The sequence below is a fragment of the Puma concolor genome, chromosome B4, assembly GCF_028749965.1.
Source record: "Puma concolor isolate L17-30 chromosome B4, mPumCon1.1.hap2, whole genome shotgun sequence".
Classification (NCBI taxonomy): Eukaryota; Metazoa; Chordata; class Mammalia; order Carnivora; family Felidae; genus Puma; species Puma concolor.
The window spans coordinates 108,271,024-108,298,805 of record NC_141673.1 but is presented as its reverse complement, the minus strand read 5'-3'; the positions used below and the strand labels follow the sequence as shown (position 1 = coordinate 108,298,805).

The 27,782-nt window shown below is 46.6% G+C and overlaps 1 long non-coding RNA gene across 2 annotated transcripts; it reads left to right on the top strand.

The window, feature by feature from the left end:
* Positions 1 to 15,844: 15,844 nt before the first annotated feature.
* Positions 15,845 to 20,577, top strand: LOC147579408 (uncharacterized). 2 transcript variants are annotated; one of them, XR_015253907.1, is made up of 5 exons: positions 15,845 to 15,973; positions 17,265 to 17,374; positions 17,740 to 17,844; positions 18,078 to 18,161; positions 18,936 to 20,577. It is a non-coding gene; the product is annotated as an uncharacterized LOC147579408 (long non-coding RNA). The 2 variants fall into 2 exon arrangements; XR_015253908.1 differs by having other exon boundaries at positions 18,933 to 20,577.
* Positions 20,578 to 27,782: the final 7,205 nt, after the last annotated feature.

The following is a 27,782-nucleotide window of genomic DNA, read 5'->3' as shown; positions in this document are numbered from 1 at the left end:
AACAGCCCAAGGCCACATGGCTATTCCTGATAGGGCGAGAACTAAACTCTCAGACTCTTATCTGAGATAATCTTCAATTTCACAGAGAAAAGAGAGGTGGTCTGGCAGGAACTCCCTCTCCTCCTTGCAACATCCGTGATATCTTTGTCTTCATTGGTTCCTTCTCTCTGCCTTGCTCAGAGAAAGAAGGGGCATCCTTACTCCTTTCCAGAGCTAATTTTGCCCCCAATGCCCTGCACCCAGCCCCTCCCCCCTCCCCCCCCCCCCCAGGGTCTTGCTCCTACACTCATCCTGTCCCTGAGGTTTGTACTCTCCACCGCAGCTTTCCTATCAACTTGCCCCCAAATCTCACTGCCCTGAAATTACCCTTCCTGACTGCTGTGATCCTTCCCCCTCTCTCCCTCCTTCACGCTTGCCCCTCCCATCCCCTCTTGGGCAGGGTCCACCCTTACTCTGCATATCCTCACTTCATCTTCTGCTCCTAAGACTCTTAAGGTCCTAGTTTCACCTTGTCCCCTCTCTTGATGCTGATCTCCAACTTCCTATTAGTCATTTCTACTTGGATATGCCACAGGGACCTAAAGTTCAACGTTGCCTAAACAAACTCAGAATTCTCCCTCAGACCTACTGCCTTTCACCTGTAGCCCCATTTCATTTACTCACGGACTCTAGATTATATCCTTGTATTTCTCTTTTGTTCTTACATTTACCCCTCCTCCTTCAATTCCTTTTCTGCTGGCAGCTTTCACTTTCTTTTGCCTCTTCCAGAATCCATTTGTTTATTGCACAGTTAGTACACTGAGTGCCAGGCATTGTGCTAGGCTCTGGGGCTATCATGGCAAACAAGACAGACAAGTTCCCGGCTCCTGCAGGCTCTACAGCTGAATAGAGGACACAGATGAGTCAGCAGGCAGTTGTAATCCAGAGAGACAAGTGCTTTGTTAGGGGACCCACAGAGCACTGTGAAAACTGAGTAGAGGGTATCTAACCTTCTCTAGGGAGTTTAGTGAAGGCAATAGGAAGAAAGTGAGTTAGGCCTGTAGGAATTTTCTAGGGGGAGGAGAATTTAAGGATGTTGCCAGCATATGTGAAGGACCAGAGGCAATAAAGACAGCAGGACACACTGGTGACCTAAAGGTGTTCACTAGGACCAGGTGGGGAGTGGGTCTGACAGAAAAGCTGGCCAGATCACATTGGGCTTGTTGGGTGGGTTGTGAACATTCAAAGGGTTTGGGGCAGGGGAGGGGAGGGAAGGAGTGGGATAGGATTTGTGTATTAGAAAGGCCACTCTGGTCTCTCTTTCATGTGGCAAGCAGCAGGGAGGGAGGCCAGAGCAGAGATGAGCTCCTGATCGAGGTTGTTGCCTTAATCTAGGGAAGAGGCAATGGTGGCTGGAACTAGGGCAGGCAGTACACATTCATTCATTTCTAATCTTGATTGACTCTCTTAGTACATGCTGGGTTGCAGGCACTGGAGGAGATGCCAGGATGACTAAGTCTATTTCTGTAAGGAGGAAGCTCATTGTCTGGTAAGGAAGACAAATTATTTGTCAAGTAAATAAAGGATTACAATGCAGTACGATAGGCGCACCTGACAGGTGAGGACAAATGGCTGTCGAAGTCAGAGGTGGGAGGCCCAGGAGGCCTTCCAGGGGTGGCTTCTCACTGAGAGCCACAAGTCTTCCCATCCAAGAGAGGTGAGCTTTGCCTCCCAACCCTGGAAGAGGGTATTCTTACCTCACTCAGAGTGAAGTATGGTTAAAACTAGGCATTCTTTCCCCAGTTCTCTGGGGACGGGATTCTGTGAGGTGCAGGAGCCCAGGAGTCTCACCTGAAAGGCCACACCTGAGACTCCTAGCACGGGCTCCAACAGAATCCACGCTGTGAAGCCAGTCTTGAGTCTAGAACTTTCCCCCCACTGACCCAGCATGAATTTGTTCAAAAAAGTTTTAGTCCCAAAGGGTTTGTTAATATGAGTTTTACAGGGGGGTGCCTGGGTGGCGCAGTCGGTTAAGTGTCCGACTTCAACCAGGTCACGATCTCGCGGTCCGGGAGTTCGAGCCCCGCGTCGGGCTCTGGGCTGATGGCTCAGAGCCTGGAGCCTGTTTCCGATTCTGTGTCTCCCTCTCTCTCTGCCCCTCCCCCGTTCATGCTCTGTCTCTCTCTGTCCCAAAAATAAATAAACGTTGAAAAAAAAATGAGTTTTACAGGGATCATTTCTCTCTTCTGCCTACCTAGCTCCTATGCATTATTCAAAACCATGTTCAAATTCTGCTCCACTGGTTCTCCCCTTTCAGCACACAACCACACCTAAGCCTTCACCATCCCCTAAAAATCCCCTTTCACGAATCTGCATCACCACAAACTGCTCTGTGCTCTAGTAGTTGCCGAGTGAGCAATACGCATGTGAATCGATCGGCCTTTTCTCTCCCATCATTCCAATCCTCCATGACTTCTACCTCATCATTTCCCCGGTGTTATTTCCTTTCGCGTGGAGGTTAACCACAGCTCTGACATCTCCCATGTTGGTTCATTTGTGCACAGATATGGTTTGCTTAATAGCAGTTACTGCCCCCCTTTTATGGCGTCTCTTCCATCTACATGTTATAAGGGTCTTTCAAAAATGCACATCTGACACCATTACCCGCCTTGTTTAAAATCTTGCACGATTGCCTGTCTCCCAAGAGAGAAACCTAAGCCCCCACCCATGGTACAGAAGAGGCTCCCTGCCAGCTTGTCTGCCCTTATCCCACTGCTTTCCACCAGACTGAGCACTTCCACAATAGACTGTGTCCTTGCCTTGGATGTTCTGCCTTGAAAGCTCTCCCCCATCACCTTGTCCAACCGACCTCTTATCTGCCATTCAGCATTCTACTTCAAATGCCTTACTTAGGGGCTTTCCTTGACTCACTGACCCTCAGGAGTGATACCCTCTCCATTGTGGAAAAATTATACCATTAGACATATACTACCATATTGTTACTGTTTGCGTTTCTTTTCTCCATTAAATAGTAAACTCTCTGAGGCCAGGGACTGTGTCTTTGAGACCCCAGGATTTAGCTCAGTGCCTGGTTGGATGTGCTTAGGAAGGTCTCAATAAACAGAAGGATCTGTGAAGCAATCTTTTTGGTGGGCTGGTAGGGAGTTCAGATATGTTCCTGAGTTCTGGAACTGAGGCTCAAAATCATCCTGTGTTCAATGTCCATGTTTACTTTCCAATGCCCCACTTTATTTTTACTGCCTCCTCCTCCCCTCTCTGCCTTCCTGCCCCTACTGCTCTTCTTTTCTCTAAAATCTCTGGTTGCAGGGTGCCTGCGTGGCTCAGTTGGTTAAGCATCCGACTTTGGCTCAGGTCATGTTCTTGCAGTTCACGAGTTTGAGCCCTGTGTCTGGCTCTGTGCTGACAGCTCAGAGCCTGGAGCCTGCTTCAGTTTCTGTGTCTCCCTCTCTCTCTGCCCCTCTGCTGCTTGTGCTCTGTCTCTGTCTCTCAAAAATAAATAAACATTAAAAATTAAAAAAAATAAAATCTCTGGTTGCAAATTGCCTGATAAATGCACATGTATTAAGGTGTGGGGAACTATGGTATAAGGTGTATTTCAATAATGAGGATAACTTTTAAATTTTATTATTTCATTGCATTCTTATAAAAACCTCTGTAGCTCAAAAATAAGCCTTCCCTTTTTCTTCTTGCAGATAGCAGCCACCATGGAGAAGGAAGGCTCTTGGCTAAGAATTTATTGGAGTCTGAGGAGAGCCATAGTCTGTAAGCATTTTTTCTTTCTTTCTTTCTTTTTTTTTTTTTTTTTTTTTTTTTTTTTTTGCACAGCTAAGGGAGGTGTATCTGGGATGTGTGGCCTAGCCCAGGGCCTGTGTCTTGCTACCAGATGGTCTGAAGGGGAAAGGGCAAGGAGGTGTGCGGGTGATGAAGGAAAGGAACTAAACCCTGTCTGGCATGATAATGTGACTGGGCTGGCTCTGAGGAGCGATGTGCCACCTGACATTTAAACTAAATTGCCTCTATGAAGTGCTTGTCCTCGAGCAGTGTAACTGTGTGTTTGGTACATCAGTAACCTGCTGGCGAGTGGGGAGAGCCGCGTGTACTCACACTGAAAGCAGGATTCGAAAGGGACCTTCTGACTCATAGGCTGACACCATCCTCCCTCCTTGGACCTCACTGCAAGACTTAGAGCCCAGAATAGACTCCAACAGATCAGTAGGGCTTGTGGGATGAAGTCACTGATTATCACATGACATCACATGAACACATGGCGTCGACTTGTACTCAGGAGGGAGGGGCATGTTCCTTCCTGGAGAAGGAGATCAAGCCTCTGGTCAGGGGTGGGGTTTTCTACGAGGTAGGATGGGGGAGTGGGGAGGTGGAATACACAGATACTTTGGCAAGGAGGAGCAATCCTTGGGATAAGGAGCCAGTCAAGACTGGGGGTGTGCATATGAGGCATATTTCTTATTGCGAGTTGAGATTTAGAATGCTTGAAAGCCATAATGCTGAGAGAACCTGACCCTGAAGGGGGACAGACATGGAGGCAGATTCTTAGGTCATCTGTGTGAGGTAGGCAAGTATACGCTCCGTTTTATAGATGACAAACTGAGGAAGTTATGAAGAAAGCAATTGCTACTGGAGCCTTGACTTTGTGCCAAGCACTGTGCCAACTACTTTCCTGACTTATTTCACCTGCTTCTCAGGTAGTTTTGCATGGCTGGGGTGGTATCCTGTGTTCAGAGCAGAAGAGTTTGGGTGACTTGCCCAAGGCCTCACAGATCTCAAGGCTTCCTGAAGGACTCATCCAGCTTCCTCACGCAGTGTTCTTTGCTGCTCAGGGAAAAGCCTGAACAAAGGGTATCTGGAAAATGACATACTGAGTGCAGGTGAATAATCTCTCATGGTTACATTTTAGGCATCAGTGGAGAGAGGCAGAAATGCCTAGCCTCTCAAATCACACTTCAAAGGCAGCAACAAACTCTTAGAAGTCAAACTTGCGCTGCATGGCTGGTTTGTGTGGGAGACAACTCATGGACTCTTTCTAGACTGAACAGAAAATACTGGGAACATTAACACGAGAGCAAGGGATTTCACTGAAGGTCACTTACAAATAGAGAACAAAGGAATAACACCAAAAGGGTATCTTCACCCATAAATTTTTCCCAGATGATGAGCTAGTGTTTTTTGGGAACCAGTTATGTGGCTGCTACCATGATAGTGGATGTGGGGGAGTTAAAACTACAAACCTTGAGCATTCAAGGCAAATGTAGTGCATGCACACACGCATGTGCATACACGCTCACACACATTCGTGCAGAGTGTGGAAAGGGACCGGGCCTGAAGTGGCCATCCAGTGTTAGGATGAAGGTGTAAAGGTTGGGATGTCTCTGGGTGGGGGCACATCCGTAATGCTGAAGACGAGCACTACAGACTATCATAGTGTTTTCCAACTGACAACGTTTCATCTGGTTGTAGTTAGTGAGCGTCCTTCAGGTTGCCACCTCTCAAATCTGTGATAAGGCTAGAAACTCTGGGAAAACATGCCAGGTTAGTGGTAGCCCCAAAAGAGGGAATTACATGAGTTTATTTATCTGGAGACTGTGATTTATGAGATATCAAGGAAGCTGGGTCTCCCAGTAATGTTAGGAGCCTGGGAGTGTTGACTTCTAGTTCTCTTGACCAGCTCTGTCCTTGACATATAGTGTGACCTTAAGACCTTCATCCTGCCTCATTCCCTTCATTTCCTGCTACTGCCCTGGCAGCTCAATCAACCCTCTCCTTCAGTCTGACCTGCTCCCCACCTCCAGTGAGCTATGCTGTGTCAAGGGCTCAGCCTCCACCACACTGCCCTCCCCCTTCACACACAGGCTATTTCCCAAAGGCTAAGGAGAAGGATATCGTGGACACTCACCCATCATATAACGTGTGTTGGGTATCCCGGTGCTCTTTATTTTATTGTATTATTCTGTATAGGTGCCACTGTCAACATCACATTGTCTCATCCACATTGGACTGCAGCTGTCCAGCAGCTGGAGCAAACTTCTCTTCTGGCCTGGGCCCACAACCCACATAATGTTCTGGGCAATAAATATCAATTGGATTATTAATGAAATTTATTGCCTTTTTTGTAAAGTGGTGACCACAGTTGCCCACCAAGCAGTTCTAGATCATTAGGGGCAAAAGAGTCATATAAAAGTAAATTACTAACTTACAAAACAATTTCCTTTAAACAAAATCTGTTAATAGTTTCCTCTTTGTGGTTTTCTGTATCACATGAATAAGCCTTACTATAATTTACATATACTCATGAATATAATACAATCAGAAAGTTCTGAGCAGGGGCACCTGGGTGGCTCAATAGGTTAAGTATCTGACTCTGGATTTCGGTGCAGCTCACGATCTCCCGGTTTGTGATATCAGGCCGGCATCGGGCTCTGTGCTGTTGGCCCAATGCCTGTTGGGGATTCTCTCTCCCTCTCTCTCTCTCTCTGCCCCTCCCTCCACTCTGTCTCAAAACGAAAAAAAACTTTTTTTTTTTTTAATTCTGAGCAACCACAGCACCTAAACTTGACATTTGGATTTTGTTTTCAAAATGAAAATACTTTTTTTTTTTTTAATTAAAGTAACTGCTATTGGATTGGATCAAAGTTAGTAGAAATTTTCCCAGAAAAGAAACACAGTTTCTTTATGTTCTAGAGCCTGTCATGAGTGCTGTTTTATGCACTATATAAATGGTATACTTTATATTTTCTCTCTACTATATTCTTTCAACATAGTTACAGGGAGTATTTATACAATTTACATATTCTGTTTTTTAGTGGTAATAAGTGCCATTTATCGAGCACAAACCATGTGCCATGCATTTGACATTTATTGGCTCATTGATCCCTTCCAATAACCCAGGGAGGGGGGTGTTTCTGGGTGGTAGGTTGGTGTCCCATTGTGAATTCTTATCAAAAGGCTCCCATTTCACAAAAAGTTTTTAATCAGGTGGGTGAGATAATGAGATGACCACCAGGTGGATGTCAGGGAGCTTCCTTCTCCATCACCCCAGGGCTCAGGAATAAAGGTCATGGTGGCAGGAAAATGAAGATCATGTATGAATGGTCTCAATAATATGAACTTCTTCTTACCAAGGCTGACCTGCCCCCCACCACTGCTGTAAGACCAACTTTTAGCACACCGACTCTTTGCTATGGTTCTGTTCACTGGGAAGATCAGCCAGCTACCTGGTGACAGCTTTATTACATTGGACCCCTTCTGTCATCAAAAGGGTGCCTCTATTTTGTCCTTATCAGAATAAACGCTTAGCCTGGATTGTTTTTGCTTTCCTTGATTCTGCTAACATAAAAATTGTGAAGTTAGGGGCTCTTGGCTGGTTCAGTTGGTAGAGCATGTAACTCTTGATTGAGGTTGTAAGTTGGAGCCCCATGTTGGTTGGGTGTAGAGATTACTTAAAAATAAAATAATAAAGAGGGGCACCTGGATGGTTCAATCTATTAAGCCTCTAACTCTTGATTTTGGCTCAGGTCATGATTTCATGGTTCATGGGTTTGAGACCCATGTCAGGCTCCACACTGAGCCTCTCTCTCTCTCTCTCTCTCTCTCTCTCTCTGCTCCCTCCCTCTTCCTCTTCCCCCCCTTCTGTGTAATTCTCTGTCTCTCAAAAATAAATAAACTTAAAAATTTTTTAAATTAAATTTTAATTTAAAAAATTGTGAATATAATGAATGCCCCTAAACATCCCCAAGTTGTCCCACAGACATTGTTTTACAGTGAAAGAAACAAGTGATAAACTGATGTCATAAGATTCAGTAGTCTTATCATGTACCCCATTGTCAAGAAGTCAGAGAACACTGGTTTGCACGTGCTACCAAAGACATAGCACTTTCAGAGATTGGTGTGCAATACTGCAGGATGTAGCTTATGCTTGGAACCAATGACCAAAGAACACAGAGCTAGGGCACCTGGTTGGCTCAGTTGGTAAAGCATGTGACTTCTTGATCTCAGGGTCATGAGTTCAAGCCCCATGGTGGGTGTAGAGATTACCTTAAAAAATATACAGAGATAAGAATCAGGAAATGAAAGTGGGTAAAATTGTACTCAGTGACCCATTTACAAATGTTTTTGTTTCCTATTCCCATGTACCTGTTCTTTGCTGGTTTAGAGGTTTGTTTTTTTTTTTTTTTTTTTTTTTTTAATTTATATATGAAATTTATTGTCAAATTGGTTTCCATACAACACCCAGTGCTCATCCCAAAAGGTGCCCTCCTCAATACCCATCACCCACCTTCTCCTCCCTCCCACCCTGGTTTAGAGGTTTTAGTGCCCATGAGAAGAAAGCTTCCACCAGGAGACATATTGAAATATCAGCTAATATAGCTACCTAATGTTTTGTCTCCTTGTGTCATCAAGCAAAGAGGAAAAAAGGGGAGTTGGAGCATTGGCTAGGTCACTGACCCTTCCTTCCTTCAAGGGAAGTAGGATTGCTGCTAGACAACGTAGATCCAGAGGTGTGGGCCTCCCACCTCCTGGGAAGTATTAAGTATGGGAAGTACATGTGGATATTGGGCTATAAAAAAGGTAGGTTATAATGAACATGGGTCATTGCTTTGGTTGTCCACTTCCAAATCTCCATTCCACTTATGAGTCTTTCCCAGTGAAGGAGTTCTAGTGAGATGAAGGATCCTGTCTTCCACCTGGAAGGCTGACCTAGTATTCCCTCTTCCCACAGAGAAAAATAATCTGGTTTAGCCCAATTCTTTGAAGGAGTGTCATAGAGATGTGGAAATGGTTACCAATACTATTTCTTCACAAAAATGGAGCCAAGTGTCCCCTAGAGGCCTAACAGGGGTTTATCAGCCAGACTGTTTCTGAGGCAGGTTCTGGGTAGATCTAGGGTTCATGGGTAGATTTGGATTTTGCCCATTTTCCAGGCCTGATTCTCCAGTTTTCCTGGAGATCACCTTCAGTCAACTTCTGATCTTCCTGAGTTATCCATAGTTGGTTGTTGTTTGCAGCCAACAGCTCTGACAGGTACAGAGGAGAAGCAACACAAACATGAATCTACATTTGTATTGTGATTCAGGCTACACGTGTTTTTTCCCTCTCTTCCTAGGCACTAAGTTTTGTTTACTTCAGTTTTGAATAGATAAAAGATTGAATAAATTCTTTAAAAGTAAGAGAGAGGAGAAGCAAAACTTCAAGTCACGATAAAAAAACCATATCAGTCACCAGCAATTTAAGACATGTCTAGTTACATCTTTCACTCAAACTGAGCTATAAATCTTAAACACCTCAAGACAACAGCAAAAACAACAAAAAGAAAGAAAGGAAGGAATTACAGGCTAAGAACTGAATTTCTTTTACCTCACTGGAAAATGGGGCCAGACTTTGGTTGTTGGTTCAACTTGAAAGGAGCCTAGGAGTTGCCCCTTTATCCTAGCAACAAGTAAGAAGCTGAACAGACTGAAAAATCAACAATTCTTTTTTTTTTTTTTTTTTTTTGGATCTGTAAGAGAGGAAGGACATAGGGTAAACTGCTGCCCCCAAGATTGGAAAGACAGACAGACAAGTACAGGAAGTCATGTCTTCCCAAAGCAGAGACTCAAAGCAGAAACTGGAAACCAGGGCCAGGGTAGGAAAACCTGAACTATAATTGACAAATTGCTGGAGGCTCCTGTGGACAAGTCTGAGGGTCAAAAACTCCAGGGGGACCCAGTAATAGAGGGTCCCTGACAATATGGTGAGATTTGCCTCAGGAGCTCTTCCAGATTCCATAGTAAAGGAAGAAAAATCCCCTTGGGCTTCCAGAAGGGGGAGGATGAAAGAAACCATTTTGAAATAGCCAGAACTTTCTGTTCTTAATGAGGCCCACCCTCAGGGGACACTAGTTAACCTAAACCTAACTTGCTATGGTGTTATCAGAGCCTAAGTGACCTGGGGAAGGGAAATACCCAATTTTAGCCCCTCTAGCCATCCTGTCCCACTCACGGGGTGGGCAGGGGGAGAAAAAGAACTGAGAAATTTGTGAAGTTCACAGTGCAGGCCCAGTCTCAGTAAAAGACTGACCTAATCATAGGACTATATAACGCTTTCCCTCCCTCCCTGCCTCACCAACACATTACCACAGGCCTATTTAGAGCAGTTCCTTGTACCCAGTATGTGCCCGGCTACCAAGAAAAAATTACAAGGCATACCAAAAAGCAAAAAACACAATTTGAAGAGCAAGCATCAGAACCAGATATGGCAAGGATGTTGGAATTATCAGATTAAGAATTTAAAACAATGATCAGTTTGTGAAGAGCGTTAACGGATAAAGTAAGCAGAGACAGAGATCCAAAGAACCTCCGCCCCAACCAAAATGCTCCAGGTAAACAACAACAGCACCACTGTAACAGAAATGAAGAATGTGGATGCGGCTGAAGCAAGAATCTCTGAGTTAGGGAATATATCAATAGAGTCCTTGAAAACTGAAAAGCAGGGGTGCCTGGTTGGCTCAGTTGGTTAATTGTCCAACTTTGGCTCAGGTCATGATCTCATGGTTCACGGGTTCAAGCTCTGCATTTGGCTCTGTGCTGACAGTGCAGAACCTGCTTTGGATTCTCTCTCTCTCTCTCTCTCTCTCTCTCTCTCTCTCAAAATAAATAAATAAATAAATAAACTTAACAAAAAAAAAAGATTCTTTCTGCCCCTCCCCTGCTCAGAAGTGTGTGTGTGCTCACATGCCCTCTCACTCTCCAAAAAATAGAAAAAAATAAAAAATTCAATTATTGTACTACACTAAGTCAAACTAATAATAAATTTGTCTGTCATGGGTCACCTGGCTGGCCCAGTCAGTAGAGTGTAGGACTCTCAAACCCCATGTTAGGTGTAGAGATTACTTAAAAGTAAAATAAATAAATAAATAAATAAATCTTAAAAAATTTATCTATCATGATAATAATGGCTTATAGTGTAGAGTAGTATATAATATACAGACTGTTTTCAATTATGCATTTTTATCTACTCTTCACACATTTCCTACAACGGTAGTATCATGATCTTCATTTCATAGTTTTAGGAAGCTGAGGCCCAAATGCTTTGAGACTCATCTAAGCTCTCCTAACTCATAAGCCACTGATGATTTTGTTCTGTCCCGTCACACAGCATTGCCTCTCCAGTGGGTGCAGATTGTGCCATAGACATTTCTCACCTTACAGTAAAAGAAGAACCATAGAAGAGGGACCCTGGGCAGAAACAAAAAGGAAAGGTGACTGTCCTCAAGTCCAGGTGTCTGAAGGGACATCTTTGTTCCTCTGGGTGATGCTCTCATAAAGGGTGTTTCTGTAGGAATGTGCCCTGGTTTATTCTCCTAACTTTGGGTCTCTTTGCTAATCCTGAAGATCTGTGACACTAGATAAATCCTAGATTTTATTCTTCACAAGGGAGAAATATGAAGATGGCATTTTTGAAAGTTTGCTGAAGCCTTCCCTAACATAGAAAATCTAGTGTTTTTGTGATATTTTTCTTAATTTATTTAATAAGTCATGGAGGTTTAAATCTGACCCTCCCCATATCTTTGAGTATTTCTCACACAATTAAACAAAGAATACTTGTAATTTTATCCACACTAGAATACTTGTACTTGTAATTTTATCCACATTAGAACCAATCGGGGGCATCCTGTGTTTTATTTTATGCCCTCGAGCATGCTTCTTCTTCTTCTTTTTTTTTTTTAAAGTCCTACACCCAGTGTGGGGCTTGAACTCACAACCCTGGGATCAAGAGTCACATGCTCTACAAACTGAGCCAGCCAGGCACCCCAATCCAGAGCTCCTGTGTTTTATTTTATTTTATTAAAAAAAAATTTTTTTTAATGTTTATTTTTGAGACAGAGAGAGACAGAGATAGAGCAGGAACAGGGGAGGGTCAGAGAGAGAGGGAGACACAGAATCTGAAGCAGGCTCCAGGCTCTGAGCTGTCAGCACAGAGCCCGACGCGGGGCTCCAACTCACGGACTGCGAGATCACGACCTGAGCCGAAGTCGGACGCTCAACTAACTGAGCCACCCAGGCACCCCTCCTGTGCTTTATTTTAAAGCACTTTTACAAATATGGTGTCTCAGTTATGTCTTACCACAACCCTGGGAGGTGGTTCTTATGTTTCCTGTAATATAGGTGAGAAAACTGAGGCTCACAGAGGGACATTTACTTGCCCAAAGACACACAGTGGTTGAATCACTTAGTGGTTGGCCTGAGACCAACCCGTAGATCTCCAAATCTAGATTACAGCTCACATTTAGAGAGATGCCTCAGCAGGTAGGTTAAGGGAGGTGGGGGCAGAGAGTATTTGCTTTGGTATAGGGATGCTTTTACTAAATCCCATTCTCAAGGCTGATAGCCCAGAATAGGTGTAAAGATGGGAAGAAAGAGGATTCTGTTTTATTTCATTTTATATTTTAAGTTTATTTGTTTTGAGAGCAAGGGAGAGAGAACGGGGGTGGGGGTGGGGGGAGGGAAAGGGAGACAGAGAAAATCCTAAGAAGGCTTCACACTGTCAGCACAGAGCCTGATGTGGGGCTGGAACTCAGGAATCATGAGATCATGACCTGAGCCGAAACCAAGAGTCGGATGCTTAAGTGACTGAGCCACCCAGGTGTCCCAAGAGGATGCTGTTTTAGAGAATGTGCTTCAGAAAAGCTTCAAATCTATTTTTGTTTTACTTATTCAAAAAGGCATGCTCCATGTTTTAAATTAATATTTTCCCCAAAGCTATTTTAAATCCAGTTCAATATTAATAATCAAATCTTTTTAAATTGATAAAAGTCCCTGATTATTGATTTATTTTCAAAAACAAAATAAAATAGTATCTCTGTCAGCTCAGGAAAACAACTGAAATCATTTAAGTGTTTACTAAAACTATTGAGATAGAATATTAAATATTCTATGATTGCTATTTTCAAGTAGAAACTAAATGTACTGAAATTAGAGAAGTGGTTCTGTCCTTAACCAGCCCCTAGCACCTAAACCAATGCTAACTAACTGGGTTTCATTCCATAGCATTCTTCTGGTGTGTACCTCTGTGACAAGGCAAAGAGGGAGGAACGTTAAGGTCTTTGGAGCCACGAAAGCTGCTGCTCTCAGGTCTGCTCTGTATTTTGCAAAAGGACATATCTATGAATAAAATGCTGGAATTTAAATTACCATGCAAACAGCACTTTCTCTTTTGTTTTAATTTTATTTTAAGTTTATTTATTTTGAGAGAGATAGAGAGAGTGAATGGGGAAGAGAGAGAGAGAGAGAGAGAGAGGGAGAGAGAGAATCCCAAGCAGGATCCACGCTGTCAGCACAGAGCCCAATGCAGGGCTTGAGCTCCTGACCCTTGAGAGCACAACCTGAGCCGAAACCAAGAGTTGAACACTTAACTGACTGAGCCACCCAGGTGCCCCCCAAACAGCACTTTCCGCAGAAATTTCCTGTTTTGAGGATGCATTTCAGTTCACAGTTATACACCAACTCTAAGAAAGTAGTTTCGTGTGTGTTTCATTCTTTTTGTTTTTATTTGCAGTGTATTTAAATACCCTTTACTCTGGGGAGATGGCAGTCAGACAGAGAGGTCCTGAAATTTTTACTTGATGGTGAGATAAACATGAGTTAATGTCACCCGGATCATCTGGATGGTGTGGCAGACTTTGTGAAGGGCAGACCTCACTGGAGCTCATCCTTACGCTCAGTGAAGGGGAATCAATGTGTTGATGATATTTTAATTGGCTGTCTGCATTGTGTGGGCTCATTAGATGATTGCCAACCTTCTTCTTCACTTTGTGCCACACAGACCTGGCCACCGAAGACGCGTTGAAGAAAGAGATGCTGGGAGCAGAGGCTGTTGGACAAGAGACCACAGGGGAAAGAGGAGGGGGCAAAACCTGGAAAGTATAGTTGGGGGGAACGAAAGGTCCCGAGGTGGGAGAAAAGAAAGGCAGCAGAGTGGAGAGCCCAGGAGGGGTTCAGGCTAGAGAGGGAAACTCCAGACACCAAAGTTCTGAGAAGATAGAGAGGAAATATAGATGGACAAATGATATCAGGACAGGCAGAGAAAAGCTTCAATAGAGAAAGATAGCCACAGAGGACAGCCTGCCAGGGGAGGGGAGCTGCGGGATGGGGTGTGGGTTGAGGTAAGAGATGACTCTGGTCCAAAGGGCTCCATTGAAGGGCAGGGGTGAGGGCCCCAATTTCCTCCCACTGTGGGAGGGAGACACACACAATCTGGAAATGATGAGCCTAGTCCATCAGAGATGGGGCAGGGTATCAGACAAACTGAGGGAAATGAATGGTCACCACCTTATACCAGGGTGAGGACGATCACTGATGGGGAGCTGGGGGGTGGCACTGGACAATAAGGTTAAGGTCATCGTAGAGTGAGCTTGCTGGGCCCTTGAGCAAATGGGCGTGATTCCAAAGACAGCACTTAACTAAAAGAAAAACAAAAATAGCATTATCAGTGGTGGATTTCTCACCTCATCTTGCCCTGTTGAAGAAAGTTTTCTAGAAAACAAAAATATCTGGGGCTCCTGGGTGGCTCAGTCGGTTAAGCGTCTGACTTCCGCTCAGATCATGATCTCGCGGTCCATGAGTTCGAGCCCCGCGTCCGGCTCTGTGCTGACAGCTCAGAGCCTGGAGCCTGTTTCAGATTCTGTGTTTCCCTCTCTCTCTGACCCTCCCCCGTTCATGCTCTGTCTCTCCTTGTCTCAAAAATAAATAAACGTTAAAAAAAATTTTTTTTTAAGAAAATAAAAATATCTGAAATCCAACCCTCCTTGTAAAGAAGTCACCCATATGCAATAGCAAAAAAAAGGGCAGGGGAGGCAAATATCCATCAATAAGAAACAAATAATTTGTTTGTCTCTTAGTTGCAAGTTTGTACCATAAAAAAAAAAAAAAAAAAAAAAAATCATTCCTACTTTCCCACCACCCAGCCTCTGATAATCACCATTTGACACTCTGTTTTTATGAGTTTGGCTTTTTAGATAGAACATAAAGTTGATATCATACAGTATTTATCTTTATGGATTCATCCATTGACTGGCACTTACGTTGTTTCCATATCTTGTCTATTGTCAATAATGTAGCAGTAAACATGGGAGTGCATACAAATAAATAAGAAACAAGTGATAATACCCAGACTAAGTCATACTATGCAGTAGCTAAAAACAAGAGATGAGGACATACACTGGAAGATAAATCATAAACCCAGAGTTTGATTCCAGTGGATATGCGTGTATGTCCAAATGAGGTCACCATGGGAAGTGCCCTGAATTGTAGACAGTGATAATGCCCTGGGTGGGTGGGGGGGGGGGGGGGGGGAGGCAGTGACTTGACTCACTCCAAATACTTTGGGTCCTTGAAAAAAAAAGTCACGATAAAGATGACATGGAAGGAGAGACAGCAGAAACAGGAATCTCTCTACATTTGCAAGAACATCCATCAGGAAGGAGGGAATAAAGGTATCTGGAACCATCTGCATGATCTATATTAACCTTAAGGGGAAGTGCCTGGCTGAGGCTGGGAAGGGATGGGGCACCACTCTGAGAAGGCTCTTATTTTCGTGGAGTGGGTAGAAACTAGAAATAACATGTTGCCACTGATAATAACAATATGCTGGGTCTTGTCTGGAGATCTCAGAACACTTTTAAGGCACACATTTCTTATCCTTGGGAGACAGTCTGATATCATCGTCCATAGGGTAATTAAGGGCTGCTAGTCTGACCACACAATGAATCATTAGAAAGCCCAGAATCAGAACTCTGACTTGGAGCCTGCCTGGGTTCTGGAATGTGTTGCCTCATACTGTCTTAGAACTTTAACTCTGGCAGCCACCTGCCAGACTAGCCAAGCCTGCCTAACCTCTGCTCACTTCAGCTTAAACGTCACTTCCTCAGAGATACCTTCCCTTCACCTTCTGCAGCTCTCACTTACCTCCTGGGCTCCCCACGGTCTGTCCTTCTATCTGCATTGGGGCTTACCACCTGTGGCGCTTACCCCTCCAGCAGACCGCAGGGCATCCCCTGAGCAGGGGCCTGCTTCATCCTCTCTGTTTACCACTACATCCCTAACACCAATACTTCCAGAATCACTTCACGGTGGTTCCCTCTATCTCAAACCTGGCATTTGAAATTTGGTGTTAGGTAGGTGGGGTTGCCAAGGAAGATGCTGGAACAAATCCCTGCATTTCCTGAGCGGGTTAGCTGGTGACTGTGTGAACCTACAGTCCCTGTGGTATGTGTGATTCAGGGCCCTCACCCTGGCAATCGGCCGTTTGGTGAGATGAACGCCTGCCTACACCCAAGACTCCAGGTGCTCAGCTGCAAGCCTGGTGGTTAGAAGTGGCACAGGGGCAGACCCAGAGGGGAGGGAGGGACCCAGGTGACTGTATCCCTCAGCCACGTGGCCTTGCCAGGCACCAGGGAGCCAGGGAACAAATGAGGGGTGTTGCCAAGGAGGGTGAGTATCACCCTTCCTCCAGCTCCTCCGCCAGCAGCAGCCCCCGCCCTGTGGGAACAACACGTTGAAACTCCCTCCTCCGAGACCCAGGGGAATTTTCAGCTTTTCCCTGCTCCCTTGGAGGAGGAGACACCAAAGTGCAGCTCTTGTGTGTGGTTCTGTTGAGCTCCACCAGATCCCTCCCACCCCCTAAGTAGCGAGAAACAATGACAGTGAGCAGATGTTTGCCCCCAAGCTGCTCAGGGCGAGGCAGCATCTCCCACTCCTGCCTTGTTGTGGGAGCCCCCCCCCTCCGTGGAGGAAGAGGATGCCTCCCAGTGGGTGGGAAGAGGGAGGGGTGGGGCATAGATTGAAGGAAGGAGAGCCAGGCCTAAAAGGTGCAGCAGATGGTGCCGAAAGGGAAATTCCTGTGTGCCAGAGACGGTGTCCTGGTTCTGTGTCCCAGCAGCTCTCTCCCCCACCCTCACCCTTCTGAGCTCATACTTCACGACACCCTTGTAAACGGAGTCCTGGGGTGGAAGGCCCCGCACCTTGCCCAGTGCACAGGCCATCCTACGCCTTCCTAAACCTTCATCCCCCACCCGCATGGGCCTTGCCTCCTTGGCCAGTCAGAATGATTTGCCAACAGCTTAGGGCCTTCTGTGCCTAAAGCCCACACTGCTTCCCTGGAACTTTACTCAAGTCTTATTCCCTAGAGCTGCAGAGAAGTTCTGCACGAGAACATTTCTAGCATCCTGGGAAATCGCTGAGTTGTTTGTGTTATCCTGTCTTCACTCACCTCAGATCACAAGTAGAGAGCAATGAAGCCTGAGACCCTCAAGGTTTAGGATTCCAAGGTTCAGTGTGCGCCTGACTGCTCAGCTGGGAGTTTCCTTTGCTTTCATGGATTTCAAGTGAGAACCACTTTACCGGTCAAGTAAATGGACCCCTAAAAACAGTGGACCCCCAAAACCACTGGACAGGAGTTTAGGGAGGTAGGGGTGCCATTTCTCAGGTGGATCAAAAGCAGACAAAGATTCCCTTGGGGTGGGGGAGGACATAGGTCCCCAGGTGTTCTCTGTGGGGAAACAGACTACTGCCCTCCTCTGAATAGAATTGGAGGTCCCCATCCTCCTCAACACCCCCACCCCATCTCTACTATGGAACATTTTCATTTTTTCTTGGTAGAATGGGAAGCACTTTTCAAAGTTACAAGAACCTTCTGATCATGGCACTATTGGATATCCGAGAGCCAAGAATCATTTTTGTCTTCCTACAGGTGAGGGAAATGAGGTCACTTGTCAAGAAATGTACATTTTCTCAGAAAACATTGTTGCAATGGAAGCAGCAAGGCATAAAACAGAACCCAGGAACTGTTGAAAAGGTCGGTGGGTGTGTGTTCCTTGGGACTAGAGAGCCACCACAGACAGACTCATTCTTGGATGACATTCTGACTCTAAGCCTTCAAAATCCCCTCTTGGAGAGTGACGATCTGCTGGTTGGTGCTGGGATTCAGGTCACCCTCCTCACTGTAGGCTGGTGGCCTGACATTTCCAGGCCATGGCACAGTCTCAGACTTACCAGATCCTGTAACCCATGATCTGCTCTGCCTTTCAGCTATCACCCACCCTGTCTGAGCCTCAGTTCACTCACTTGTATCCAGAAGCCTCAACAGATAATTGAATAATTAAGTGAAATCATGTAAGTATGAATGGCTCTGATAGATCTTAAGAACTCCAATATTACTTTCCCCTTTTCTTAGGTTTCCCTTAAAGAGAAGTGGGGGTGGGGCATCCCTAAACGCAGACCTCCTCACTGCTCAGAGGCAAAGCCCACTGGCCAAAGTCCTGAAAAGGTAACACCCGCTAGTTCCTCCTGAACGTTCTCTGCCATGAGGATATAGTAGATAGTCTCAGCCTCGCAGGAGGTCGGTAGCACTCTCTCTGTTTTCACAGCTAAGGAAACTGAGGCTCAGAAAGATGAAACAGTTTATCCAAGGTCACAGAATTACAGAGGACAGCAAGGCTGGACTTCAGACTCTCAATCCCCTGTATTAACCACCAGACAGTGTTACCTGCCTCTCGCCCACCACTGCAGCAGAAAGGCAAACTCATTCCTGCATTCACCTCATAAGAACCTTGGCGTTATCTTCCTGGGGAGGCCTAGCTGGCCACACAAACAACCAAAGCAGTTTAGGGTGAAGGTCAGGGGCTGGCCGAACACGGGAGGCAGTCTCAGGCTGTGTCTGGCTGTGATTATGTCAGAGACTGGGCTGAAATACTGTAAGTGGTTAGGAGGGTGAAAGCGTGGGGTTGGGGGGGTGGGGCTGGTTAATTGAGATGGGAGGGGAAGGTGGGGGTGAGTAGGCGCATCCAAGCTTTCAGATCCGGTGCTGTTCCCGTAAACAAGTACAACCCTCAGCTCCCTGGAGGGCCCGAGGAGCAAATGTGCGCATCTCTGCCTCCTTCCCAGCAGCTGTTCACTGGAGGACACAGCCCTGCCATCTCCACAGTCCTTCACCAGGCTTTCCCCAGCCCCCAGCTCCAGCCTCAGGAAGTGGAGCTGCTGAGAATCTCTCCTCCAGCCTCGCCTCCTGCCGAGAGTGTCCTCTGCGTGAGCATTTCCTGGCCTAATTAAGCTGGGTAATGAGTAGCTAAGAGGGAGGGGATAAAAGCCCTAGGCGGCTTAGAGCTGGGACAGTTTATGACAGGGGCGTCTGCAGCTGGTGACACTCTTAGGAAAGTTATTTCTCATAACCTGGGAAGTTGCATGCTGTTTCCATAGCACAGTGAGCCCCAAGGTAAGCACAGGGAATATTGCATTTAAGAGGGACCAGCTGGAGGGTCCTGAGAGGGTCCTGAGAGGGTCCTGAGTGGGGTGGTACTGGGGGGGGTCTGAGAAAAGGACTGATCCCAGCTGCGGAGCAGTCCTGAGCCGCCCAGGCTAATGCCCTTGGCTTAGCCCCAGGCCGGGGTGTCCTTGGTGACCACGTGTGACTCCCCAGGGCTGGGGTTTTATGTTTCATTTGAATGATAGGACTGTGCACTGTGGGCAGTTTCCTAAGACCGTGTCCGCCCGAGTAAGGAAATCTGAGCCAGACGCTGATCCTGACTCCCCTCAGTCTTCTTTTAAGGTGCGCAATATTGTGTCCTGGAAAATACCAAGCGCCCAGCAGCCAAGCAGGAGCCCTGGGGGACTGGGGAAGGCTGACAGCAGCCTGGCCTTTCAGAGACCTTCAGAGGCCAAAAGTTGACTGTTTCCACTTCCAAACTCTGCCTCAAGAACCCAACTCCACAACCACAGCCTGTGCACCTTGGCACCGTGTCTATTTCATTTGTTTAAATCACTTTGCACTCAGGCATTAGTTGGCCACCCCCCACCCCGCACCCCCTGCTCTGGTGTGTGAGGGGGAGGCAGTGTGTTGGGCCCTGGGTCTTGGAGTAGGTTTCATCACTAGAACAAGGGTTTCCCCCTGTACAATCAGGGCGTTGGCGATGCCTAGCCTCCAATGTGCTATGAGCGCACAACCTCCACTGTCCATGAGTCGGGGGGAATGGCCAAAACGTGGCCACATTTCCCAGGCCTTTCAAATTAGGGGACAGTATGTGCACTTTTACACCCAGGAGCAACTTGCTCTGATTATCAGTGTAGAGAAGAGCTGTACCCAGTGAATGTTACTGATGATGGAAGAGCTCAGCCTTCCTCCTGCACTCCAAAATCGCTATTTTGAACTTTTCTAATTTTCTTTCTTTTTTTTTAAATAGGCTCCATGCCCAATGTGGGCCTTGAACTCAAGATCAAGAGTCATATGCTCTACCAACTAAGCCAGCCAGGTGCCCCTTGATCCTTTCTAATTTTCTGAAGAAGACTGTTTCAGGCCATGTCCTCAGAACCCCACTTCCTCTTGGTGGCCAGAGCTCAGGGCCCATGGCTACAGGAAATTTGCAGAGTCCCTCCTTTTTTTTGTCTCTCTTCACTCTCTCCCCTTTGCTGTTCTCATAATCTTATCTACCCTCTTGGCCTGCTTCTCTTTCTTTTTAACCCATTTTTTATTGAGATATAATTAACATATAATTTGTATGAGTTTAAGATATAAAAAAACTGTTTGCTCCATGTATATATTGTGAAATGCTTCTCTTTCTAAAGGAGAATGGTCAGATCACAAATAACCTGGTGTCTCCCATCTTTCCTTCCTGCTGTAGTTGTCCTTGGAATGGAAGGAGACTTGGTGGCCAGACGCCTGACCGGGGAGGGCAGGTCTGAGCTGCACCCCCCTCCTCTGCAAGGACGCCTGGGACTCTCAGAATTCTGAAAGGGGGGTTCTGGAGTTCAGAAGAGGGGAGAGCAGGCCAGGTGGCTTTCACTGTGACCTGACCACCCTGCACTGGGTGGCCAAGCCCAGAAGTCTCTGGCATCCTCCAGCCCTGCAGCAGCTGGGCAGGCCCTGGGAGCCAACTTACTCTGAATGTGTAATCCTGGTTAAAAAGAGAAAGGGGGAAAGATCTTGTAATTTCCCAAGACACAGGCAATTGAAACCTTATACTCTTGTCAAGGGAGTCCTTTCACTAAGAGAGGCAGGGAGAGACAGGGAGAGGGAGGAAGAAGGCGAAGGAGGAAGGAAGGAAGGTGTGAGAGAGGCCATTCGGGACCCAGCACTGGGCCCAGCTAGGCCATGAGTGCTCCGTGTGTCACCTACCCCAGTCATTGGCCTGATGCTGACTCTTGAGGAGAGCTGAGAGAAGAGGTCTACCGGGTGTGAGAGCAGCAGTGCCCGTGGCTTTTACACACCTGCCATCCCCCTCTGTCCTCTCTCCCTTGGAGCCTCTGTCCCTTCTCCAGAGGACCAGCAGCTCCTCCTTGCCTTCCCTGCCTTTTGTGGGAGGGGGGTCAAATGCAGTTGATAAAAATGCACAAAGGCCTTCAACACACCAATAAGAAGCAGTTCTTTCCTTCCTTCATCCAGCAAATAGTCATTGATCAATTGGATGAATGAAAGAAATACTATTCCATGCAGTCAAATGCATGGTCAGGGAGGAAAACCAGTCCAACCTGACTTGGAAGGGTCCTGGTTGCTCACCCTTTTTCAACTACAAAGGATTGCAGGTGTTTATCAGGCTAAAACCACAGAAATTTAGGGAGGCTGCTTTAGGACAAGCTCTGTGCTAAGTGTGGTTTGGGAGACACTGACATATATGGCAAAGCATCTGTCCGTGAGGTATAGCATGCCATCTGGCTGGAACAGCAAGGCCATGAGCCCAAACAAGTGGGGAACAATATACAAGGAAGTCCAATATGGAGCCCAAAGGTGTGATAGGGCCAGGGAATGGCCCCACAGGTCAGTTCTTTTGTATCTTACAGAGAAGGCTTTTTTTAGGTGAAAATTCCTAATGTCACTCTCTGAGTCAGCAGTGGTTTGTTGAGCTCCCATGGTGTGCCCGGTACTGGCCCAGGTACTGGTGATACAGCTGCGAACACAACAAACTCACCACCCTGGGGGAGCTCACCCTACAAGACTTGACTTCATTCTTATCCATGCACTCTTGTATTTCACAGTTCATTCATTCATTCATTTACTCATGTGCCATCCTTACTCAAAAAGGAATTAAGGTAGTTTATAATTAATGGATAAAACCAAAAACCAAAAACCAGATTAATAGTTGAGGTCCAGGCTATAAAGGAAGCTAGGGCAAGAGAATAGTTATACCAGACAACCTAGATTCAGGGAAGTGTGTAACACTGAGCCTAAAAATCAGCTCTGAGCTGCCTGGTGGTTGTGTCAAAAAGGGAAATAGTGTGTCTGATAAAAGAAGTATTTCTTGTGCAGGTCCCTTTGGGAAATAACATCCAGGCTCACTTATGACCACTATCCCATATGTACTCAGCCATGATCCAGTGCACGCAGTTTCTGCAGAAGCACAGGGCATTGGCTCCTTGGCACATATGTTCTCTCATCTGGAATGTTCTGCCTCCTTAATCTGAGTGAAGACCATTGGCCGTGCTTCAAGACCCAGCGCAGACATTATTTCCGCTCCGTGTCCTGTGATCAGGGCCGGATGTTTCCCTGTGTCCACAGTCCTCCTACCCTGCTCCATCATAGCCCTCTCAGGGCACTGTAGCTGGTCCTTGTTTCTTTGCCCACCATCAGGTGAGCTTCTCCAGAGGTAGAGCCCTGTCTCCCATCTCCATGTTCCCAGGGCCGAGCACAGTGCCTGGTTCAGAGTATCCAACAAGTGTTTGCTACAAACAAAAAAAAAATTTTTTGCACTTATTTACATGCCAAGCACCATGCTAATTTTCTTGCAAGTATTTAACCCTTACAATTTTACCCTGTAACATTGGTGCTATTATTATGCCAGTTTCACAGATGAAGAAACAGATTCAGTGGATTGCCTGAGGAATCCTAGTACGGAGCTAGCCTTCTAACGCAGGTTGGCCTCACTTTGAAGCCATTGGGGGGTATGAGGCATTTTTAATTCATGGCCTTTAATTAGAATTATTTTTTTCTTTAATTACATTGCGAAGGAAAGAGTGAAAGTCTTCTCTCTCCCACAGTGGCTAGCACAGTGCTTTCTAGTAGGAATTTGCAAAAGCTTTTCTGGCAGCAATAGGTCTTAACAAAGACAAGTGGAGAATTACACTGCTGGCTTGCAGTGCAGTAAGACGGAACTTTACGTTGCCCTAATTAGCCAGTTGGTTTAATCACATTTGTGGTGCTCACAGGCCTTAGAACTTCCAGCTGGAAGGGACCTTAGCTCTCATCAACTCTTAACTCCCACATTTCACAGCCAAAGAAACAGTTGCAGAGAGATGAAATGGCTTGTCTAAGGGCACACGTCTCATTAGTTACAAAGCAAGGGCAGAAACAGATCTGACTCCTACCACCCTGAATCATTCTCCACTTTGATGCACAAATTCAACTCTATTCTTCAAATAAGGTGAGAGGAAAGTCCAGAAGTGGGGAATTCCCTCTAAGACAGTGAGTGCCTCCTGGAGGGAGGGTGGGGGAGGTCAGTGGTGGGCACTGGCCAGCCTCTCCTTCCAGCCTGTTCAATGGCAGCCACTGCTTCTCCTTCCCCTTCCCACACCCACCATATTTCTTAGAATGGTCACTCATTGCCTTTTCCATGACTACATCTTCCTTCTCGGGTTGTGAGAGCCTCTCTTGCTTAAAAGAAAGGTATCAGCGAGCATCTATCCTAACATTTACTGACTCCGTACTATGAGCACAGCCCTGGTTCAGACTCCTAAAAGGAGGCCTGTTCTCCTAGCTCCTGACACCAGTTCTCAGCCAGGTCCTCTTTTGCCCCCAGGGGACACCCAGCTAGTGTCTGGAGACATTTCGATTGTCATAAGGAGGGGTTGGTGGTACCAGCATCTAGTGGGTGGAGGCCAGGGATGCTACCGAAAATCCTGTAAGGCACCAGACAGGTCCCCACAGCAAAGAATTCCTTGACCCAAAATGTCAGTAGTGCTGAGGCTGGGAAACCCTGCTCTCCAAGGAGAAGGAGGGAAGAAGTGTTCACTTACTTCTACCTGGAATATTTCACCTGCCTCCTCCCACCTCATGCAGTGGTTCTACATGGACCTTTTCAGAGTCTCTGGGTTTGCACCCGCCTTTCCACTGTCCATTTTCCGTTTGGTGTTTCCATTTTGTCTCCCACAGAATATAAACAATTTTACCGAGCACCAGGTGGGGCCTCAGCAGAATGCTTGGTGTTGCAGGCATGTTTCATTAACTTTGCCTTGTCACTTCACTTCACCTGAAAAATATGGAGTAGTGATAGTATTTCCGTTTTACCGATGAGAGAACAGGCTCAGAGAGGTAATGTAACTTGTCCAGGGTCATTCCACCATTCACCGTTTCAAACCCAGCTCCTTGCTATCCAGTCTAATGTTGCTGCTACTTTCCTCACCATTTCAAACTCAGCTCCTTGCTATCCAGTCTAATGTTGCTGCTACTTTCCACAAAATAGCATTGGTTTATGCAGATTTGAAACATTTAGCAAATGGAAGCCAGGTTTATTTTCCTCAAACAAATCCACTCCCTGCTTGTCCATAAAACAGTAAAGAGAGAGCTCTGAGTTGTATGTCAAGTATGCTTCAATTACAATTTTTACAGTTTATTTGTTTATAATGTTTATTCATTTCTGAGAGACAGAGAAAGAGTGTGAGCACGGGAGGGGCAGAGACAGAGGGAGACACAGAATCCGAAGCAGGCTCCAGGCCCTGAGCTGTCAGCACAAAGCCCACTGTAGGGCTCGAACCCATGAACCATGAGATCATGACCTGAGCCAAAGTCAAATGCTTAACTGACTGAGCCACCCAGGTGCCCCTACAATTTTTTTTTTTGAGAGCTCCGAGGAACTAGGGAAGCCTGAGGGTGAAGACAGGCTAGTACACTGTCTTCCCAGTTACATTGGCTTCAGCTTCTGAGAACTCAGGTGAGCCAGTAGTAACCCAAATTTAAACTCTAAATTGCCAAGGAGTCCTCTGGGGGATCCTCCTGACACACACCTCCCCTCCCTGGGAGGCACTCATCCACCCACCGAGGTCTTCAGTAATGCCTACAATTGGCACTGGGGACTTATTAAACAGCACCAACTCAGAGCTTCTGCCTACCAGAGTCTGTTGTGACAACCTTTATTTTGGTAATAAGAATATACCGTGTGTGTGTGTGTGTGTGTGTGTGTGAGAGAGAGAGAGAGAGAGAGAGAGAGCATGCATGCAGGCTACCAAAAAGATGGCCTTTATTCAGGGTTTAAACTGGGCCTTGGCCTCCTGGCCTCTCTGAGCTGTTTCCTGCTGCCCTCCATCCCAGGGATCTGCCTCCCCTGCAGTCTGGATTGGAGCTGGGCCCCTCCTGGCTTCTGCTCAGGTTAACCCCTTCCTTCTAGCTTTCCTGTGCTTGGCAGAGGGGCTCTGGGCCAAGTGGCCAGACACTCACTGGCTCCAGGGCTGTGGATGCCATAAACTCATTTTCCTTGGGGACCCAGAGCTCCACGAATTACTTTCAGAAAGCACAACTGTTTTGTTTGAAATGGCTCTGGGAAGGGGGAGAGCCCAGGGCTCTGTACACATGTTCCTCATTTGCCATTGGTGGGGAGCAAGGGGCAGAGGGGGGCTGTGGAGGGGCGAGCTGAGGGTGTGCTGGGGAGGCAGGCACAGGAGGGGAGAGCCGAAGGCAGCTGCTGCTGCTGGGAAGTTTGGCTTCAGGGAGGAATGGAGGGAGAGAATGCTAGGAAGAAGGGGTGGGACTTGGGGACAGGGGCGGTGTCATGGGGGAGGAGGGAGCAGGTGGTGACTTGTTTATCTGCTCAGCTGTTTTGTGTCCAGGAGCCTGAGAGAGAGACAGAAGCAGCTGGGAGAAGAGAAAGCAACCCGGCCAGGGGCCCTCGTGGTCCCTCTGCCCTAGCCACGGGTTCTGAAACCACAGCAAAACCACCAGAGAGTGATTCACAGGGGTATAGGCTGCCCTCCGCCTACTCTGAAAGGTTTCTTTGGGGCCCACATGCTAGTTTCTGCTGGGCAAACACCCTGGCAATGCCCTCCTGGCCTTGGAGCAGCGGTGCTGATCGGTAGGCATTCCTGCTGGGTTAATACTGGCACAGAATCACGTAAATTTTCCTGGGCCTTAGTCTGCTGTACTCCCATTTGTGGCTTGGCACAGTCCTTGGGGGCCAACCAGCTAGCTCTTAGCTTTGGTATCAGCCGGACCAAACCAATGAAAATTGTCCCTGGTGGAAACAGGATACCTGTCCCCACCCCTGCTCTGTTCTCCCCAGTGACTCCCCTCACTTTCAAGGCAGCCCAGTTTGGATTTCCCTCTTCAACTGCCCAAGACCTTATTGGTCTCCTTCGAGCCCCAGTGCTAGTCACATTTGCATGCTAAATTGTTCGTTGGCAAGGCTAGGCTGCAACTCAATTTGCCTTGATGTCTTTTGACCAGGTTAATAAACACACCAGCCCTCTCTGCACCTGAGGATCCGGAACAAAGTTATGCTCTAATTATAATGCAATTTCAAGAGTTTGCTTGTCCCCGCCCCGTTGGCTCTTTCTCCATCTTATTATTTTCTTGTTGTTTGTTTAAATGAGAACACTTACTGGAACTTCTGTAGATGACTCCCTTTCCCTCCTCCCCTAGAGATGAGTCTGATGCCAGCAGACTTTTTTTTGCCTCCCTCTGAGTGCACAAAGCCAAGGCATCTCTGTTGACAAAGGGTCTGCTTCTTTGGCACTGAGCCTGGTGTTTGGGGACACTAAGAAACACAGATGCCTTTTGCATACATCTCCGATGCAGTCAGTGGCCACCAGCTTTTTTAGCAGCCCAAAACAACAACTCAGGAAGACCACAAGTCCCAGCTTGCTGCTCTCTGAGCACAATGCCCATCAGAACTGTATGGCACCCACAGAGTGGGAAGGATGGCAAAGGCCCGTGGGCGGATGGATGGATTTGAGGAAGGAAGAACAGTGAGACTGTCTGTGGGGTGGTGAGGCAGAGTGACTGTCTCGTGGGAGAGGCTGGCCCGAGTGGGAAGGGGTGGGAGTGTGGAGTCAGTGGCTAGCTTCTAGTTAGTACCTGTTTTGCTCCTAACAAGGGAAGTGGTTCAGGGCTAGGTATTTCCCTTCTCTGGACCCTGCTGTGTAAAATGCAGGACTAGAGCCTCTGATCTCAGAGTCCTTTTCTACTTGACAAATTTGCTTGCTTTTAGATTGCTTATTTCTTTGCCTATAGCCCATTTCCTTTTCCAGAGGCCAGGTAACCAAATAAAATCACCCCTTAATGGTGGTTACTAATATAGCCAGCTCAAGTGACTGCCTGTTTTCCTGAACCCAGATGCTCTAGCTGTAGCCCAGTTAAAACTTTCATCATGGGGAAACTCTGGAAGTTTCCTTCTTACAGGTCGGGGGGCTCCAAAGGGCAGAAGAGCCAGGATACCATCTTTGAGCATTTCCTGTCCAGTTTTATATGGAATCAATGGCCCCTCCACCAGACCTCCTGTGCCATGTATACCTTCTCCCTCTTTTGGAAAGTTCCCTGAGCTCCACCTTATACAAGTAAGATTAGTGCTCTTTGGCTTCAGATGTAATCTGTTCAATTTTCCAAATGTTTTTTGAGCACTTAGTCTGTGACCAACATTGCTGGACCCGAAGGAATGCAGAAGACATATGACCTGGTCCTGATCCTAACAGAATTGGCTGACCTGTTGGTAGCCAATGCTTACATATGAGACCATTAGAGGACTATTCTGTCCTACATCTCCCATTCTCCCTACAACCTTAATGAACATGGGAAAAGAAGGTGAGAGTGGAATTTCTTCCTAT